This window comes from Stomoxys calcitrans, chromosome 3, assembly GCF_963082655.1.
Source record: "Stomoxys calcitrans chromosome 3, idStoCalc2.1, whole genome shotgun sequence".
Taxonomy (NCBI): Eukaryota; Metazoa; Arthropoda; class Insecta; order Diptera; family Muscidae; genus Stomoxys; species Stomoxys calcitrans.
The window spans coordinates 103,416,730-103,437,420 of NC_081554.1; the positions used below are offsets into that span (position 1 = coordinate 103,416,730).

The following is a 20,691-nucleotide window of genomic DNA, read 5'->3' on the forward strand; positions in this document are numbered from 1 at the left end:
TTTCAAGCGCATACCCCTCTTCGTTCGACCGCTATAGTGATTTCCACAGATGGTAGCGCGGACATGGCTACATCGTAACGACTAGATAAGTATGCCCCCATCCTATGGTAATGGGTATGAAAAGTATACTTCAGCTGCTCCAACCTGCTCCTTTTCTGGAACAAATATTAAAGTGCAAGTAGTGTGGAAAATTTAATATATATAAAAAATTAAATGGAAAACCAAATATATTACGAAAGAAGAGACCACAATGAATGACGCGTGGGACGGCGTTTTAGAAGTTTACACAAAAAACAGTCTTACAAGACAAGAGACGTTCCCCTCTTTTGGATTTTTTTTCAAATATTTCGCTTTCGATTACTCACAATCTATTATGTATACGAGCATGGTTTCTACGAAAAGAAATTTTTTTTGGAGAGCATTTTAACCCTCAAGCATCCGACTGAAGTAGTTTGTTCCGTTCTTTTTAAAAATGGGCTAAAAACTCCTTGAACATGGGTATCTAACATAACAAAATATTCCACAAAAATGTTCGCCACGAATATATAGGTCTCTATAGGTCTCTGAATAGACCAAAACTCAAATGTTTGCATTAACGTCAGAAATCAGTAAAAACTAAAAACAAATTTTAAGGCTAAGGTCTCAATTCAAGGAGACTCCAATCAAGGGATCAGTTTATAGGAGAGCCAAAGCTAGCCTGACGGAAACTATGACGTATATTACATATATTTCCGACGTATAATAATAAATCGAAAACGTTGCACAGTGGCGTGGGACAAAAAAGAAATGCAGTCGAAAAATACTACTAAATAATACCCATTTATTAACGAAGTTGTGTCTCAACCAGATTAAGTGCAAAGTTTAAATGGTCCGGGGTCCGATTTTGAAAACTGTTTATTTGCTTGAAAGTGTTGTTTGAATTCTACAAAAACATATTTCCATATTTGGAATATGAAAACGAGCAAATAATTGCTTGCAACATTCAACTGTTAAGAACTCTGCTTCCCACTTGGATTACGAGGAGGTGCAGCAGCTCGCCAGACATCTAATTGCATCCCCTGATCTCCTGAGTGACGTCTCCTGGCAAGCCGTCATCTCTTTGGGGTCAGACCACCTCCCCATAATTCTCACCATCGACCGACCACCCGACTTCATAACCTCTGAGCGCCGGACATTCATCAATTATAAGAAGGCCGATTGGACTGGCTTCAGAGAGTATACCAATCGCCGCTTCAGTGAATTGCCACCCCCTCTGATGTGCTTGTGGCCGAGAGGAAATTCCGAGACATCACCAACGAAGCAGCCGCTCGCTTTATACCAGCCGGTCGAATACCACAAGTACGACCCAACTTCCCGGAGCAAGCAGTGGTACTCGCAGACGAGCGTGATGGGATTCGTGCTTTGGACCCCGCTAACCCCAGAATCAGCTAGCTGAATCTGGAAATAAACAGGGTAGTCAACTAACATAAGCGGAATTTGTGACTGGAACACATGGAGCAATGTAACTTAGGCGCCGGTGCAGGCAAACTGTGGGCCACTGTTAAGTCTCTCTCCAACCCCGGTAGACGGGACGACAGGACCTCAGTCACTTTTGGCGAGATAACCGTGACTGATCCGAAGAGATGCGCCAGGTTGTTCAACCGTCAATTTATTGTGCATCCCGAGAGAGACAGGGCAAGGAGGAGAGCCATTCGCCATATTCGTGGTCTCCGAGCCGATGAACAGCCATCACAATTTACCGTGGGCGAAGTTACGAATGTCATCCGTGGCGCCAAATCTTCAAAGGCGTTGGGCCCCGACGGAATCTCTACATTGATGCTGAAGAATCTGGATTCACCTGGAGTTGAGTACCTTACCACTGTCCTTAACTTGTCATTGAACACTTTTATAGTTCCCGATGTCTGGAAAATGGGCAGAGTGATCCCGCTACTGAAGCCTGGAAAAGACCCGAGTTTGGGGGAGTCGTACAGACCGATCTCCCTTCTCTCACCAGTGGCGAAGACGCTTGAGGCATTACTCCTCCCGAGCCTCGTAGGAGAATTTCCATTCGCCGAGCATCAACATGGATTTCGGAGACTGCACAGCACAACAACAGCTTGGCATGCCATCACCACACACATTTGCTTTGGCTTCAATCAACCCAGGCCATATCTCTTGCCCCATATCTCTTTATAGGGAAACAAATGATAATGAATAAGAATTGCTATGATATTGACCCCGATTGGGGCCATTATGGTTTGGCTGTTGGGGACCAATATATATATATTTTTATATGCCGAATGCCGAATAAGTTTAGAGACAAAATAAAAGCAATGTTGGCCGGCCGGGGGATTTGGACCTGGGTTTCCGAATTCTTCAGTGGCCTGTGAGGATTTTGTACACAATCCCAACTGTCGGTAGGGTAGCCAGCACAACTACCGGTGGGGTAGTTAGCACAACTAAAGTAGCGGTGGTGTGCTAACTCGTTGGTGGTACTGCGGAAAATAAAACGTTGTTGATACAATTGGCTGAAGGAAAATAAATTTATTTTTTATGGAAATGAATGATGGGACAGATAAATCGATTAGTTACATCTATTTTAATACTTTTTATTGTATGTATCGTATTTAAGATAGCTACTAAACTGTGAAAATAACCAATCACTGAGTCAAACATTTGAAATTAATGTGACATTATTATCTTTTTGTTCTTAAATCGAATTCCAAACGATTTCTCTGGGTGTACGATAGTTAGAAAGAAAAGTATAGAAACCATTGAATGGAGCGAATCGATAGTTTGCCAGCTCTATCTTTCCACCTAAAATTGTTTGTCTTATGCCATCTTTAAGGTAAAAGGTTTGGAAATTACTGAATAATCGGGCACAAATTTTCGGAAAAATCCTGCTGCGTATTTGGACCCCACTTACTACGGATGTTGGAAATCAAATTCTGGCGTGAGCATCATCACCCCTACTAATGCTGGCTACACTTGTGAGGTGTTCTGCCGTGATAAAATTTCTCTACCAAGAGGTATCGCTACGCGGCACGACGTTCGGACTCGGCATAAAAAAGGAGGCCCCTTATCATTGAACTTAAATTTTAATCAAACTGCTCTCATTGATATGAAAAAGTATCCCTTGTTCTTTAATTGAATGTTCATGGGGAATTTAGTGTTCGGCCAAATCGAATAAAATTGAGGCCTCCAGCGGCTCACGATATCGTTTCAGAGAACCACTTTAACTTAATAGAGAGCTATATCTAAATCTGAACCGATATTCCCCATTTGTAATTCCCAACAATCTACATCAGTATCTGTGCAAAATTTCAAGCGCATACCCCTCTTCGTTCGACCGCTATAGTGATTTCCACAGATGGTAGCGCGGACATGGCTACATCGTAACGACTAGATAAGTATGCCCCCATCCTATGGTAATGGGTATGAAAAGTATACTTCAGCTGCTCCAACCTGCTCCTTTTCTGGAACAAATATTAAAGTGCAAGTAGAGTGGAAAATTTAATATATATAAAAAATTAAATGGAAAACCAAATATATTACGAAAGAAGAGACCACAATGAATGACGCGTGGGACGGCGTTTTAGAAGTTTACACAAAAAACAGTCTTACAAGACAAGAGACGTTCCCCTCTTTTGGATTTTTTTTCAAATATTTCGCTTTCGATTACTCACAATCTATTATGTATACGAGCATGGTTTCTACGAAAAGAAATTTTTTTTGGAGAGCATTTTAACCCTCAAGCATCCGACTGAAGTAGTTTGTTCCGTCCTTTTTAAAAATGGGCTAAAAACTCCTTGAACATGGGTATCTAACATAACAAAATATTCCACAAAAATGTTCGCCACGAATATATAGGTCTCTATAGGTCTCTGAATAGACCAAAACTCAAATGTTTGCATTAACGTCAGAAATCAGTAAAAACTAAAAACAAATTTTAAGGCTAAGGTCTCAATTCAAGGAGACTCCAATCAAGGGATCAGTTTATAGGAGAGCCAAAGCTAGCCTGACGGAAACTATGACGTATATTACATATATTTCCGACGTATAATAATAAATCGAAAACGTTGCACAGTGGCGTGGGACAAAAAAGAAATGCAGTCGAAAAATACTACTAAATAATACCCATTTATTAACGAAGTTGTGTCTCAACCAGATTAAGTGCAAAGTTTAAATGGTCCGGGGTCCGATTTTGAAAACTGTTTATTTGCTTGAAAGTGTTGTTTGAATTCTACAAAAACATATTTCCATATTTGGAATATGAAAACGAGCAAATAATTGCTTGCAACATTCAACTGTTAAGAACTCTGCTCCCCACTTGGATTACGAGGAGGTGCAGCAGCTCGCCAGACATCTAATTGCATCCCCTGATCTCCTGAGTGACGTCTCCTGGCAAGCCGTCATCTCTTTGGGGTCAGACCACCTCCCCATAATTCTCACCATCGACCGACCACCCGACTTCATAACCTCTGAGCGCCGGACATTCATCAATTATAAGAAGGCCGATTGGACTGGCTTCAGAGAGTATACCAATCGCCGCTTCAGTGAATTGCCACCCCCTCTGATGTGCTTGTGGCCGAGAGGAAATTCCGAGACATCATCAACGAAGCAGCCGCTCGCTTTATACCAGCCGGTCGAATACCACAAGTACGACCCAACTTCCCGGAGCAAGCAGTGGTACTCGCAGACGAGCGTGATGGGATTCGTGCTTTGGACCCCGCTAACCCCAGAATCAGCTAGCTGAATCTGGAAATAAACAGGGTAGTCAACTAACATAAGCGGAATTTGTGACTGGAACACATGGAGCAATGTAACTTAGGCGCCGGTGCAGGCAAACTGTGGGCCACTGTTAAGTCTCTCTCCAACCCCGGTAGACGGGACGACAGGACCTCAGTCACTTTTGGCGAGATAACCGTGACTGATCCGAAGAGATGCGCCAGGTTGTTCAACCGTCAATTTATTGTGCATCCCGAGAGAGACAGGGCAAGGAGGAGAGCCATTCGCCATATTCGTGGTCTCCGAGCCGATGAACAGCCATCACAATTTACCGTGGGCGAAGTTACGAATGTCATCCGTGGCGCCAAATCTTCAAAGGCGTTGGGCCCCGACGGAATCTCTACATTGATGCTGAAGAATCTGGATTCACCTGGAGTTGAGTACCTTACCACTGTCCTTAACTTGTCATTGAACACTTTTATAGTTCCCGATGTCTGGAAAATGGGCAGAGTGATCCCGCTACTGAAGCCTGGAAAAGACCCGAGTTTGGGGGAGTCGTACAGACCGATCTCCCTTCTCTCACCAGTGGCGAAGACGCTTGAGGCATTACTCCTCCCGAGCCTCGTAGGAGAATTTCCATTCGCCGAGCATCAACATGGATTTCGGAGACTGCACAGCACAACAACAGCTTGGCATGCCATCACCACACACATTTGCTTTGGCTTCAATCAACCCAGGCCATGTGATAGGACGGTCCTCGTGGCACTGGACCTATCGAAGGCATTCGACACGGTCAGCCATGCCAAATTATTTGAGGACATCGCTAGCACGTCCCTGAAACGATGGGTCGCGAATTATCTGTGTGGTCGCCAGTCATTTGTGGAATTTAGGGATAAGAAGTCGAAACACCGTAGAGTGAAACTGGGAGTTCCCCAAGGCGGGATGATATCTCCGACTCTGTTTAACCTCTACCTATCCTCCATCCCACCCCCTCCAGACAGCATAGAGATCGTATCATATGCGGACGATTGTACGATCATGGCATCAGGCCCCCCACCCAATGATGACATCTGCGATAGGTTGAACGTCTACCTCAATGAGCTTGCCTCATATTTCGCTGCAAGAAATCTGAAGATATCCGCCACCAAATCTTCAGCCACACTGTTCACTACAAATACGCGTGAGGTGAATACTGAGCTGACTGTGATGGTCGATGGAGAAATGATTCCGACCATCAAGTGTCCCAAAATACTTGGCGTCACATTTGACAGCTCCTACACTTTCTCCCCACATGCCACAGCAATCTGCAATAAAGTCAAAAGTAGAAACAAGGTCCTCAAGTCACTCGCTGGCAGCACTTGGGTTGCAGACAAAGAAACCTTGTTGACCACGTACAAAGCAATTGGCCGGTCTGTGGTAAGTTATGCAGCGCCAGTGTGGTCACGCCAACTTTGTGACACGCAGGAGAATAATATTCAGATCTGTCAGAATGCCGCCCCCCGAACTGCGACGGGCTGTCTCCTCAGTTCTCACGTGGACCACCTCCATCAGGAGACAAAGATCCTACCAATGCGAATACATAACTACATGCTGTCTAAGCAATACCTTTTGGGCTGCTATCGCAGAAACCATCCAAATCAGCATCTTGTGGATAGATACCCACCGCCCAGAAGCCTTAAGGTAGCTCTACACGATCTAGAGCGTGAGGTTCAGCGCTACAAGAGAGAACCTCTAGATCAAGCGGCATATCAAGCGGGTCTGAACAACATTCATGCAGACACGGTAGCAGACGCGGTAATTGGCTACCGGGTGAATGTAGTCCTTGGAGAACGACCGCCACCCATTGCACCCGAAGAAATCGACCTCCCCCGGCAAACCAGAGTAGTTATGGCTCAATTACGTTCCGGCAGATGCAGCCGCCTCAATTCCCACAGAGCTAGGATTGATGCCAACGTGCAAGATGTATGTCCCGATTGTAACCAGGGACCGCACGATACACGTCACCTGTTTAACTGCCCGGCCAGACCCACTCGACTCAGACCCATATCCCTGTGGACGCACCCCATCTTAGTCGAGGAGTTCCTGGGTCTCGACACTCAACAGAATCAAGCAGACGAAAGATAGATACAATAAACTGCTACAACAACAACAAGAACGCTGCTGCCATTTTCCGGTTTAAAATTTTAATTTAGCAAACATCTTTTCCCAGTATGGGAATTTTAGGTGATTCGTCGACACGGTAGATACTAGAATGATATTTTATTAGTTTTGGTTTTATATCTCAATTTAAATTTTTATTTTCCTTCTAAAATTTAACATTTTGATTTCAGCTTACAAATTTTGTTGTAATACACGTCCCGACCTACTCAAAAATGTATAAAGTAAATATTATATGTAAAAATCAATTTGTATTTGTTTGTTGGTTTTTCTTTTCCGTATAGGCTCAAAAACGGCTCAACCGATTTTCTTGAAATTTTCACAGGTGGCGCATATTGATCCCGTCGTGAAAATGGGGTAGTACATTTTTTAATATCTTAAGCGGGGGCGAAATTTTGTGTGCTCTGATATAGTAACTTAAAAACAAAAATTTGCTTTCCAAATTTCGGGTGGGGTGCCTAGCGGGGCCGCCCCGTCCTATAACCTGCCAAATATGTATATAGCCCAATCCCGACAATATGGGACTCAAATGAAAGGTAGTTAAGAGAAGAAAACGCATCCTATATCCAATTATGGGACCAAGTATTTGGGAGGCCACCCCAGCCCCCATATATCCGCCTAAATCGGACATATTTATCGACCATTGCAATATGGGCTTCAAATAAAAGGTAGTTGAGAGTAGAGTACGAATCTAATATACAAATAAGGGACCAAGTTTTTCGGGCGCCGCCCCTCCACCCCCCCTCTATGGGGCCACCCCATAAACACTTATTGCTGACCATTGCAATAAGGGTCTCAAATAAAAGGTATTTTAGAATAGAACACGAATCTGATATATATTTTCAGGGCCAAGTCATCCCCTAAAACAGGTCCCCGGACATGTTTGCCAACTATGGAAATGTGGAGCTCAAATGAAAGATATTTAAGTGTAAAGCAGAGTTTTAAGGACCCACCCCCAAACCGGACATATTTACTGAATTTTACAATAGGTGATTCAAATAAAAGGCATTTTAAATTGGAAAATGAATTTGATATACAATTTTTAAGCCAAGTGTTTGCTCGCTTTAAACCAATGACAATAGTAAAACACGATGCGTATATTTTTTCAGGGCTAAAACACCCCTTAATCCGACATATTTACCGACCATGACAATAGAACACTCAAATGAAAGGTATTGGGGTGTAGGACACGTAATTCATATCTACTCTCGGATCCAAGTTTCTGGGCTCCACCCCTTCCGCAAAACATCACCACAAACAAGACTTATTTACTGGGCATGGCAACATGGGGCGCAAATAAAAGATTAGAAAACCAATTTGATATCCAATCTAAAACACCCCTAATCGAACATAAACTTTTACCACTTTACCAACCGTAGCAATTTGGGGCACAAATGAAAGGGAGTCGAGCACGAAATTGATATCCAAATGTTGGACCAAGTATTTGGGGACCGCCGCTCCCCCAAACAGGACAAATTTACCGACCATGGCAATATGGGGCTCAAATGAAAGGTATTTGAGATTGGAAAACGAATTTTATATAAAATTTTGGGGCCAAGTGTTTGGGAGACCACACCAGTTGGTTTTTTATTTAGTTGCTTAGGGAAACAATTGTTTTCAAATAAAAAATGGTGGTGATACTTGTGAGGTATTCCCTTAGATAAACGTCAATTTATTGACCCGAGAGTACAAGGCTAGAAGGGGAGCCATTCGTCGTATCCTTGATCTCCGTGCCGCTGGACAGCCATCACAATTTACCGTGCACGAAGCTACGAATGTCATCCGTGGAGCCAAGTCTCGCAAGGCGCTGGTCCCAGACGAATTCTCTGCCCTGATGCCTGGAGTCGAGTACCTTACCACTGTCCTCAGCCTGTCTGAACTCTATTATAGTACCCGATGTTTGGAAGATGGACAGTGAAATACCGCTACTGAAACCTGGAGAGGACACGAACAAGGGGAAGTCGTACAGACCGATCTCCCTTCTCTCATCAGTAGCCAAGACGCAGGAGGGACTACTCCCCCCGTTGGACAATTTCCATTCGCCGAGCATCAGCATGTATTTCGAAGGCTGCATACGGCTACAACTGCTTTACATGCCAACACCGTACACAAAAATAGAAACAACGTTCCCTGACAAATTTGCAGGTTCTCTATTTTCGAACTGTCGAAATTTGCTCTCTCTCGCGCTCTCTTCCGCTGACAAATAAAGTACGGCAACGACTTCCTGAATTGCCGAACACAGCTATTATTTTAATTGAAATTTTATTTGTAGAAAAAATGCTATTTGAAAAATGTAAATGTTTTGCTTGTTAGTCTGAAAACTTTTCCAAAGAATAATTAGTAATATTTAATTATAAATTATTTGAATTACATTAGTAATGAAATGAACAATTTTAAGGATTCGGAAACACCGAAATGAGCACCCAGATGAGTTAAAATAATTTTGTATTACGTTTGCCGCTAGGTCATTTCACATCAATATGTGGGCAAAGAAAGAAAAAAGTTTACAACTGCTTTGGCGTAGAAATCTCTTCGTATTTCTGATTTTTATACCCTCCACCATAAGATGGGGGGTATACTAATTTCGTCATTCTGTTTGTAACTACTCGAAATATTCGTCTGAGACCCCATAAAGTATATATATTCTTGATCGTCGCGACATTTTATGTCGATCTAGCCATGTCCGTCCGTCCGTCCGTCCGTCTGTCTGTCGAAAGCACGCTAACTTCCGAAGGAGTAAAGCTAGCCGCTTGAAATTTTGCACAAATACTTCTTATTAGTGTAGGTCGGTTGGTATTGTAAATGGGCCATATCGGTCCATGTTTTGATATAGCTGCCATATAAACCGATCTTGGGTCTTGACTTCTTGAGCCTGTAGAGTGCGCAATTCTTATCCGATTGGAATGAAATTTTGCATGACGTGTTTTGCTATGATATCCAACAACTGTGCCAAGTATGGTTGAAATCGGTTCATAACCTGATATAGCTGCCATATAAACCGATCTTGGGTCTTGACTTCTTGAGCCTCTAGCGTGCGCAATTCTTATCCGATCAGAATGAAATTTTGCATGACGTGTTTTGCTATGATATCCAACAACAGCGCCAAGTATGGTTCAAATCGGTCCATAACATGATATAGCTAGCATATAAACCGATCTTGGGTCTTGACTTCTTGACCCTCTAGAGGGCGCAATTATTATCCGATTGGAATGGAATTTCGCACGACGTGTTTTGTTATAATACCCAACAACTGTGCCAAGTATGGTTCAAATCGGTCCATAACCTGATATAGCTACCATATAAACCGATCTTGGGTCTTGACTTCTTGACCCTCTAGAGGGCACAATTCTTATCCGATTTGAATGAATTTTTGCACGAAGTATTTCGTTATGATATCCAACAACTGTGCCAAGTATGGTTCAAATCGGTTCATAACCTGATATAGCTGTCATATAAACAGATCTGGGGATTTGACTTCTTGAGCTTCTAGAGGGCGCAATTCCTATCCGATTTGGCTGAAATTTTGCATGACGTATTTTATTTTTACTTTCAACAACTGTGTCAAATAAGGTTCAAATCGGTTCATAACCTGATATAGCTGCCATATAAACCGATCTGGGATCTTGACTTCTTGACCCCTAGAGGTCGCAATTATTATCCGATATGCCTGAAATTTTGTACGATGGATACTCTCATGACCATCAACAAACGTTTTTATTATGGTCTGAATCGGTCTATAGCCCGATACAGATTCCATATAAATCGTTCTCTCTATTTTACTTCGTAAGCCCCAATGGGCGCAATTCTTATACGAATTAGCTAAAATTTTACACAGGTCTCCAACATATAATTTAATTGTGGTCCGAACCGGACTATATCTTGATATCGTTTTAATAGCAGAGCAACTCTTTTCTTATATCCTTTTTTGCCTAAGAAGAGATGCCAGGAAAAGAACTCGACAAATGCGATCCATGGTGGAGGGTATATAAGATTCGGCCCGGCCGAACTTAGCACGCTTTTACTTGTTAGTTCTATCACCTTTTCCAATAGACTAGGAAAACTTTAGGACTTATAAAGACATGATGAAAATAATAAGCATATACGCAAATAGTTGGATGTAATTTTTATCGGACATCTTTTCCATCATAAACGGATTTTCGATCGATTTTTTTTAAGTTCGAAGAAGAAATTATCGACATCATTTAAGCGGAATGTAGAGGGTTCCTCGTAACAATTGGTCGAAATTTATTTTTTGAAATATTTACAATTCTAGTTGCTTAATGTTTTCAATTTGTTTGCGTAAAATTTTATGGAAATAAAAGTCATCTAAAACCAGTAGACCGTCACAAACAATTCACCTGTTGAAATCATAACATATTTTAAGAGCAAAAATGAGCGCAAATGAAAAAATTTCATCAAAGTACTGAAACAGATGCGCCGAAACTTTCACTATAAAGCTAAGACATTCGCAAAGACAACCACATTTTGAATGCTTCGAAAGATTTATATTGGCCTATAAATCGTGTGTTGGCAATCAGTACAAAATTCAGCCATGACTTTAAGACCAAGTGTCACCGCCGATGGCTCAATGCCAGCTCACAATAGCGACCACAATGAAAAAAAAAATGTTGAGGTATCCTTGCAAATTCCACAGTAACAGATAAATTTTGACAATTTTCGATTTTGAAAAAATGTGGGTTGGGCCCCTCCTTAAATAAGATCCTGGCTACGTTCCTGGTAGGCAGTGATGCTAATTCACATCACCAGATATGGGAAAATTGGGATATCAAGGAAAAAGGTGATCTGCTTATCGAATATATTATAAGTTGCATTCTCCCGACCTTTACTACAAGAAACAGGTAGGAGGTACTAGATGTTTCCTTTGTATCGGAAAGATATGTGTCTGGAAAGTGTTGGATGACCACAGCTTCTCGGGTCATCACTATATTAATTTCAGACTTGTAGAAAATCCTGCAGAAGTGGTCCTTCGGGTAAACAGAAGAAAGGCCTTCTAAATCAGAAAAGGAGGTGGAAACTGCAGAGGACAAAAACATAATGGCCAAGCGGACCACGAAGGCCCAGAATGACTCGCTTGTGTCAGCATGTGTTAGTGCCATGCCAAGGGGCAAAGAGCGACCGCCATGGTGGACCCCAGAACTGGTTGGTCTAAGGAAGGACTGCAGAAAACTATTCAACAGGGTGAGAGCTACAAAGGCACCACACTATTGAAGGCTGAACTAAGAAATTGCAAGGACAAGCTGAGAAAGACTCAGAACAAATCCAGGGTTGGATTCTGCAGCTGCGTGGAGGATACATCAGAGGCCTCTAGGTTAAGATTGAATTACAATCTGTGTCCGACAGACTGGCACCTTGTCGTTGGAAGATATACTCTGCTTTTATCAGCCGGTGGGATAAAGGGACACGAATGTAATTTTCATTCCAAAATCATGAAAACCTTGCCGAACGAAGGAGAATGATTTTCGTCTCTGCCATCTCTTAGGCTGAAGACTTTGGAGAGGTTGATAAAAACATATCGTAGGCAAGACCGAAGAAACAGCCCTTCACGACGGTGTCGCCTACATAACGGGTTATTTCGCAGTCAAGGAATATACAATGGTAGCATTGCTTTACATTGATGGTGCTTTCAATAATGTAAACCCGAAATCAATCATAAAGGAGCTGGATGTCTCCGCATGAACACTGCCGTAAGGTAGTTTATAAATAACTTAGTTAGACCCAAAAATATGGGTCAGCAGAGGAACACTTTAAGGGGATGTACTGTCTCCTCTGCTTTAGAATAAAGCCATTATCAATAAATCATTGCATTTGAAAGAAAAAGGTGTCAAAGTGGTCGGGTATGCTGATGACGTGGCTATGCGGTTAAGAGAAAGTTTCCCAGCACTCTTAGAGTTATACTTCAGGAAGCTCTACATGCGACAGCGATGTGGGCTACCGAAGGTGGTCTAAGCGTAAATCCCTGCAAGACAGCAGTAGTTCTTTTCAGCAGGAGATAAAAGTTACCTACGGTGGCACCTAGAATGTTCCATTTACTGAAAGCGTAAAATACCAGGGTGCTTCAAATCCAACACTTTGGAAAGAGCAAGAAAGGTAACTCTTGCCCTATACACCTGCAAGAGAGCCATTGACAAAAGTTGGGGTTTAAACCGCGTGTCATGCACTGGGAATAAACTGTAGTTGTCAGACCAATAATGCTAGATTGCATTGTGGTCTGGTGGACGGTGCCTCAAAAGTCCACCTACTGTTCAACAGTCAACCGGATTCAAAGGATGGCGTGCATGCGCATCACAGCCGCACTGAGGACGACAGCATCTGATGCACTGAATTTAATGCTACATCTTATGCCTCTGGACATTGTGACTATTTTGTGGCAAACTACTGCGGCCACTACTGTGAGGCTAAGGTAGCTTTCTCTTTGGTAATGTAGCGGCTACGGAAACTGTGTAATACCTGATACTTTGCCCGATGCTGCAGGCTGGTCGATTACACATTGTCTGAACCGTTTTTTGATAATGAGTACTGTACCACTGTTCCTGATTGAACCCATTGGTAATGTAACTTTTACTAACGTCTATATGGTCACAAACAAGACGACCCGGAGGGCTAACGAACTTTGGCTGATTATATCGAGGAGGTTACCCGACTACTGTGGTGTGTGTCAAGCGGAGATAATTGCAATTAAATAAATGGTGGAATGGCTAAGTTATAAATTCATAACGACGCACTATGGCGCAGATTTAGGAAACAGGTGGCAAAAATAAAAATTTTCATGTGCGCCTACGAAATTTTGAAACAATCTATCTTATGTAAAACATTCCAACGATTTCAAAAGTGCTACCCATAAAAATGTCAGATCTTTTGTTTAGGAGATACGGCCGTTCAAAGTTTCTCTTTTTGATTAAAAAAAAGCGCAAGTTTTAGGTATTTTGGTCGGATTTCAAGTGTTATATCTCGAAAACTAGTAAGGGATTGTCATTTTTTATTTTGTATATGGAAGGATATATTTAATAAGTGTAGAATTATAAAAACAAATAACAATGGTTTGAGCTTCTCCAGGTAAATCACTATTTAACAAGCACCCATTTTTCACTATTTTTCAACTTTGGTGAAAAATAAAAAATAACCCACGTCATATTTCCAAAACACGCGTAAATTCGGCCGGGCCGAATCTCAAATACTCTCCACCATGGATCGCACTTGTCGAGTTCTTTTCCCGGCATCTCTTCTTAGGCAAAAAAAGGATATAAGAAAAAAGATTTGCTCTGCTATTAGAGCGATATCAAGATATGGTCCGGTTTGGACCACAATTAAATTATATGTTGGAGACCTGTGTAAAATTTCAGCCAATTCGATTAAGAATTGCGCCCTTTGGGGGCTCAATAAGTAAAATAGAAAGATCGATTTATATGGGAGCTGCATCAGGCTATAGACCGATTTAGACCATAATAAACACGTATGTTGATAGTCATGATAGGGTCCGTTGTACAAAATTTCAGGCAAATCGGATAATAATTGCGACTTCTAGATGTTCAAGAAGTCAAGATCCCAGATCGGTTTGTATGGCAGCAATATCAGGTAATGAACCGATTTGAACCATACTTGGCACAGTTGTTGCATATCATAACAAAATACTTCGTGCAAAAATTCATTTAAACCGAATAAGAATTGCGCCCTCTAGAGGCTCAAGAAGTCAAGACCCAAGATCGGTTTATCTGACAGCTATATCAGGTTATGGACCGAATCGAACCATACTTGGCACAGTTGTTGGATATCATAACAAAACCCGTCGTGCAAAATTTCATATCAATCGGATAATAATTGCGCACTCTAGAGACTCAAGAAGTCAAGACCCAAGATCGGTTTCTATGGCAGCTATATCAGGTTATGAACCGATTTGAACCATACTTGACACAGTTGTTGGAAATTATAACAAAACACGTCGTGCAAAATTTCATTCCAATCGGATAATAATTGCGCACTCTAGAGGCTCAAGAAGTCAAGACCCAAGATCGATATGACTTATATTTTTCGTTCTGTAATGCTTTGGAAATTTCAGGTAAATGCCCATAGATTCAATAATTACATCATAATGAGGTCATAGGTCCATGGCACTGCAGACATACGCCGAACTAAGGCCATTCATAAAAAGGGATTTCCGTCTAAACGTATGTGATCATTTGGTATACCTAGTTGATATTTTACTTCCGTTACAACCTGTTGTATGAAGTTACGACTTATATCTGTTATTTACCTGTATATTCTCCTGCAGACTTAAGATGGACGAAAAGTAACCTAACAAGTTATCAGGTACGCACTTGTTAAAAAGTACTTCATTTACAAACCAATACAAAGGAAAAGATTCGGAGTGAAAATTGGCGCTACAAGTACTCAAAACGTAGAGTTTGAAAGTCAACCACGCAAAAAATGTTGTCATGGAGCTGAACAATTCAGATTTTTTTGACCTTTTTAGAAAGTCAACCACGCAAACAATGTTTACCGAAGCTGCATTAAAAGAACTCGATGGCATACACGAAAATATTGACAGACGTGAAAGTATAAAAACATAACAAATTGATAAAATCTAATCGAACAAGTGAAAGATTGAACGCAAACTATCAGGACTGGCTTAAGGAGGACACAATCTTGGATACATTGGTAGAGGAGATACCCACTACATCAACCGGAAAAGCAAAAGGAAGACTAAAAACGAGTATGAAGGATTGTTCGGTTTACACAAGAAAGAGGAGACTTGCAGATGCCACCAATAAGTTGACCACGCCGCAAATATTGTAATTTGTAATTTATTTATTTACACCCGCACAACAAGAATATAAAATTCTTATAATTAAAGTGCGGGTAATATCTCCAACAATTGTACATAGTAAACACTTAAAACTAAGAATCTATAGCTACAAAGGACAAACAAAAAGTTAGATCGTAGATTACAAAATCTGTTGCTAATGCATGCCCAAAAGCGTTTAAGGAGGATTATAGAAAGCATTCCCACGCCTCCAAACACACCCATTAAAAGGTATAGTTTGGACGGGACTTATAACGGGACACACGCAGACATCGGAATCTTGGAATAATGATGTCCTGCACGAGGTTGTGCATAAAATAAAAGAATCCTTCGATGCCAAAACGTACACACTGGTATGCATTGACATCGACGGGGCTTTTAACAATGTGCAGACCGACATACGGATGTGCTAAAAATTAGGTGGATAAATAATGTGACCCATGACTTAAATATAAGGGAGAAGGTGGCCCAAGACACGCTACAGGAGGATATTTATTCGCCACTCCGCTGATGGTGGAGGGATTTGAATCCGTCTGATATGCAGGGCGTAGGGCATACGGGGAAGATAATGGGACGTTGGATAATGTCATTGGCCGGCTTTCGCGTCTAACAGATACCGCCACTTATGTGGGAACACTATACCAGACATGAAACAACTTAAGGGAGTGTCATGAATACAATTAAGAATTTTGTAAGTAGCACGGAAATCCTTACTGAGGTTTTTTTTTTCGAGGTTTATTTTTGTTGCATTTAGGGCGCACAACAAGCCGATTTGTGGCATAGGGCTGATTAATATCCGCACCCTCTTTTCAAACTAAGTTAACCCAATATGGAGGACATTTTTTTCTGTCGCACATAAAGTTGCCTTAAAAATATGGAAAATTGATTATCCTTAAATTAAGTTTTGTAATCTTTGGCTGGAATCTTTAAAATTAGGACACGAATTTTTTCACTGTACATTACTTGGAATACTAAACACTGTTTCGCAATGGACATTACTTATAGGTATAGAAATTTTAAAAGAGATCAAACCGTTATCTCCAGTTTTCTCAATATTGTTAAGGTATGTAGAACACCATAATCAATTGGAAAAGGTGTTGATGAAGATACAGTCATCGGCATAAGTATTCTGGCAAAGTTATTTTCGAACAGTTTGCTTATATATATCTTTTAAAATTAAATTAAAATTTCCTTGTATGACTAAAAGTATTTATAAATGGTCTAATTCAGAACTTTATATGTATTTTTATACAAATTTTGAATCCAAAACAAAAAAAAATTAATGCCAATTTAATGTCATTTATGGCATAAAGACCATAAATGACCATTTTTTTGTTAGATTATGCCAAATAAATTATATTGGTCGCCATCAAGTCCAGATCTTAAAATTGCACGGGCCTAATTCAAGCAAAATCGCTGTAATTTATTGACAAGCGCGTAAGAAGACACAATGGCTGATGTTAAAGATTTACGATAAAAAAAATCCCAATTTATTTTAATAAAACTACATTCAAAAAAAGCTTACTCAAACTTTAATATTTTATCCTTAATTTTAGGAATTTGGTAATAATTTCGAGACAGAGATATGCAACTTATAAACAGCGATTTCATCGTAGCATAAAAGGCGTAGTGTAAATATAAACCAAGTACACGACGTTTTAAAATAAAAAATGCATGCATCCTTAAAAAAAAGAAGTGAATACTTAAATCAAGGTTTTTTGCATTTGAATCCCAAGTACATGTACACGATGTTGGTCCCTTAATTCAATACAAAAATAGAAATGAATTAAAAACTGCTGTAACTTAAGGATATTGTATTTTTACTTGCTTTACTTTAATCGGCTATGACAGAACATTTGTTACACTAGCCGAACGTAGAATTGCGTTCCGAGCGCCTGGAACTTCTGCGCTCATTCTAAAATCTCTGACACCAAGTTTCGAGGTGTCTCCTACCACTTGATATTTCCATCAGGCTTTTTAGGAAAATAAATCCATATCCCTAGAGGAAAACCACTCGGTTGGTAAATAAGGCTGCTGCGCTTTCTTGGTAAAATTACTTAAAAGTTAAAATTTCTTTTTTCTGCTTTCATTAAAACGTAAATTTTATTTTATTGGACACTTGCGTATAATTTAAAGAAATATTAAACACGGCAATATATATTTTTTAGTCAAACCAAGAGAACAATGTCATACTTGCAATTCACTTTCTAATCGTATAATATATTTACGTATTATCTTGCTGCATATGTTAGAATGAGTTAACATTTTTATTTTCCTTATCCCCTTTAAGCTGTTTTATGATTTTTTCTTGGTTTTGAAGACTGAAAAAAGTTTGACGTTTCTCGATGAAACTCGTTATGCATAAAGCCTAGTATTGACTTCATTCGCAGCGAAAATGCCTATGAAATTATTGCGAAATCCGACGGACTCAATTATTTGCCAGAACACAAACAAAATCAACAAAATCATCTTAATAGATGATATAGCTGCCATATAAACCGATCTTGGGTCTTGCCTTCTTGAGCCTCTAGAGGGCGCAATTCTTATCCGATTGGAATGAAATTTTGCACGACGTGTTTTGTTATCATATCCAAGCACTTTGTCAAGTATGGTTCAAAGCGGTCCATAACCTGATATAGATGTCATAAAAGCCGATCTGGGGACTTGACGTCACGAGCTTCTAGAGGACGCAATTCCTATCCGATTTGGCTGAAATCTTGCATGACATATTTTATTGTGACTTTCATCAACTGTACCGAATAGGGTTCAAATCGGTTAATAACCTGAAATAGCTGCCATATAAACCAATCTGAGATCTTGACTTCTTGAGCCTCTAGAGGTCGCAATTATTATCCGATTTGCCTGAAATTTTGTACGACGGATTCTCTCATGACCATACATACATACATACATCAACATACGTATTTATTATGGTCCAAACCGGTCCATATCTTGATATCGCTCTAATAACAGAGCAAATCTTTTCTTATATCCTTTTTTGCCAAAGAAGGGATGCCGGGAAAATAACTCGACAAATGCGATCCATGGTGGAGGGTATATAAGATTCGGCCCGGCCGAACTTAGCACGCTTTTACTTGTTTGTTTTTCAAACCATGTCGTTTGTATTTTTTCTTCTCTACCTGTAAAATATGTATTGTTCGCCAATGTAATGTTTTGCAATCCCGGATATTTGGTGTAATCGCGATTAATTTATTGAAATACAAATATTTTATCTTCGGTATAAGTTCCAGCTATTTATTCACGGATAATCGATACTAAACTGTAACTAAATTTCATTTGTGTTAATTTACCTAGAATTCTTCTACCCCAAAGGAAATTGTTTGTATCGCTTTTTATTGCTTTAAACTAAGCATAGACAAGTTATATGTAGTATATGTTACTGTTGAAAGTTAAAGTAGTTCATTCATTCAACATGTTATTCTTGAGAATTATATTTCAGTAACGCAAATAAAGTTGAACCTCGATTATCCGAGCGTCTTTTAACTGGTTACCCCTGTTAACCGTCATGTTGTGCTCTAGGCTTTGGACCTCTATTAACCGTGGTTTACCTCTATCATCCGTGCTTCAATAGTGCTTCCTCTATTAACCGTGTTTATCTCTATTATTTGTGCACCACACACATGATTGATGTAAAATTCTGGGATTCCCTTCTTTATATTGTGTTAAAGTTCTATCTGCCAGTCTGTAATTGAGAAATAGGCGGTCAGGTCGTTTTTTTCGAAAATGGCTCTAACAATAAAAGAGAAAAGAAGAGAACGTGAAGTTCTTTTATCACTGATTTTTTTTTTGTTTTGGTTGAAAATCATGCTTTGGCGTCATGAGCGGACATACGTCTCTACCAAAGGCCTGCAAATACCATTTTATTTTATTATGCGATTGAAACCAAACTTACTGATATTGAACATGGAGTGAAATAAAAGAAACCCCAAGGAATTTAACTTATGGAGCTATCACATGGCACGTAGGTGACTTATGACATGTAAAATTAAGCACATGTTGAGTTGTATACATATGTCGTGTGATACAAACGAAACTCGCATATGGAAATCACTTTGCAAAATAGCACATCCCTTTATCTGTTACTTTATGGCGTTTGAAAGAAAAAATGGCAAAATATAAATTTACTTGGCATGGAATAAAACCTTCGTTTTATTTAAATTTAAAACTTATTACTCTTTGATATGGTATGTTTTCAACTATTGATTTATTTTTTCTATAATTTCGAAATGTATCGTTGCTAAGTTCTCCTACATATGAAATTTGTCTATTTGATTCCCCACATTCGACGCTTGAACGTCAATCAAGGTTTTTTGGGCATCATGGGCATCTTAGCGACATGGCAGATGTATCGTGTCACACAAAGCATACCTTATTATAATCGGTGCGGGTCGGATATATTTGGATAACGCTCCCAAATCGATCTGCATTTTCAACTTCATAAGCTCCTAGAAGCCTAAACTTTTACAGCCTTATTCACAAACATTTAAAAGAGCTCTATAAACCGAAAATAGGATAAAATGTTGTTTTTTGTATTCACAAACACATAATAGCCTATTTTACCCTTAATAAACCAATTTAAAATTTAAAAAAGTTATTATTGGTTTTACCCTTGTTTAACACCATTTTAAAATTACATTTCTCAATTGCACGAGCATAAACTACTTTAAGTAAATGTGAAACGTTTGATTAAATTTGTGAATAGCGAAAAATCTTATAAAAATGGATGCACTTAATGTAATCGGTGAAATAAGTACATAAGTATAGAACAAATTAAAGCGCGTTAAGTTCGGCCGGGCCGAATCTTATAGACCTTCCACCATGGATTGCAATTGACAAGTTTTGTCAATGACACCTCAAATGCTGAGACCGATTTGTATATACGCTATGTAACGTTATTGACCATGTTACAGATTATCAAAAGATCATCTCTAGATGCTCAAATAATCTAACCGGGAAAACGGTTTATGGAAGCTTTTTCGGAGGATGTA

General features: G+C 39.9%; 1 protein-coding gene across 6 annotated transcripts in view; it reads left to right on the forward strand.

Moving 5' to 3' along the window:
- Positions 1-20,691, forward strand: part of LOC106091660 (pseudouridylate synthase RPUSD2) — a 431,111-nt gene that overhangs the window by 405,324 nt on the left and 5,096 nt on the right. The window lies entirely within an intron of this gene.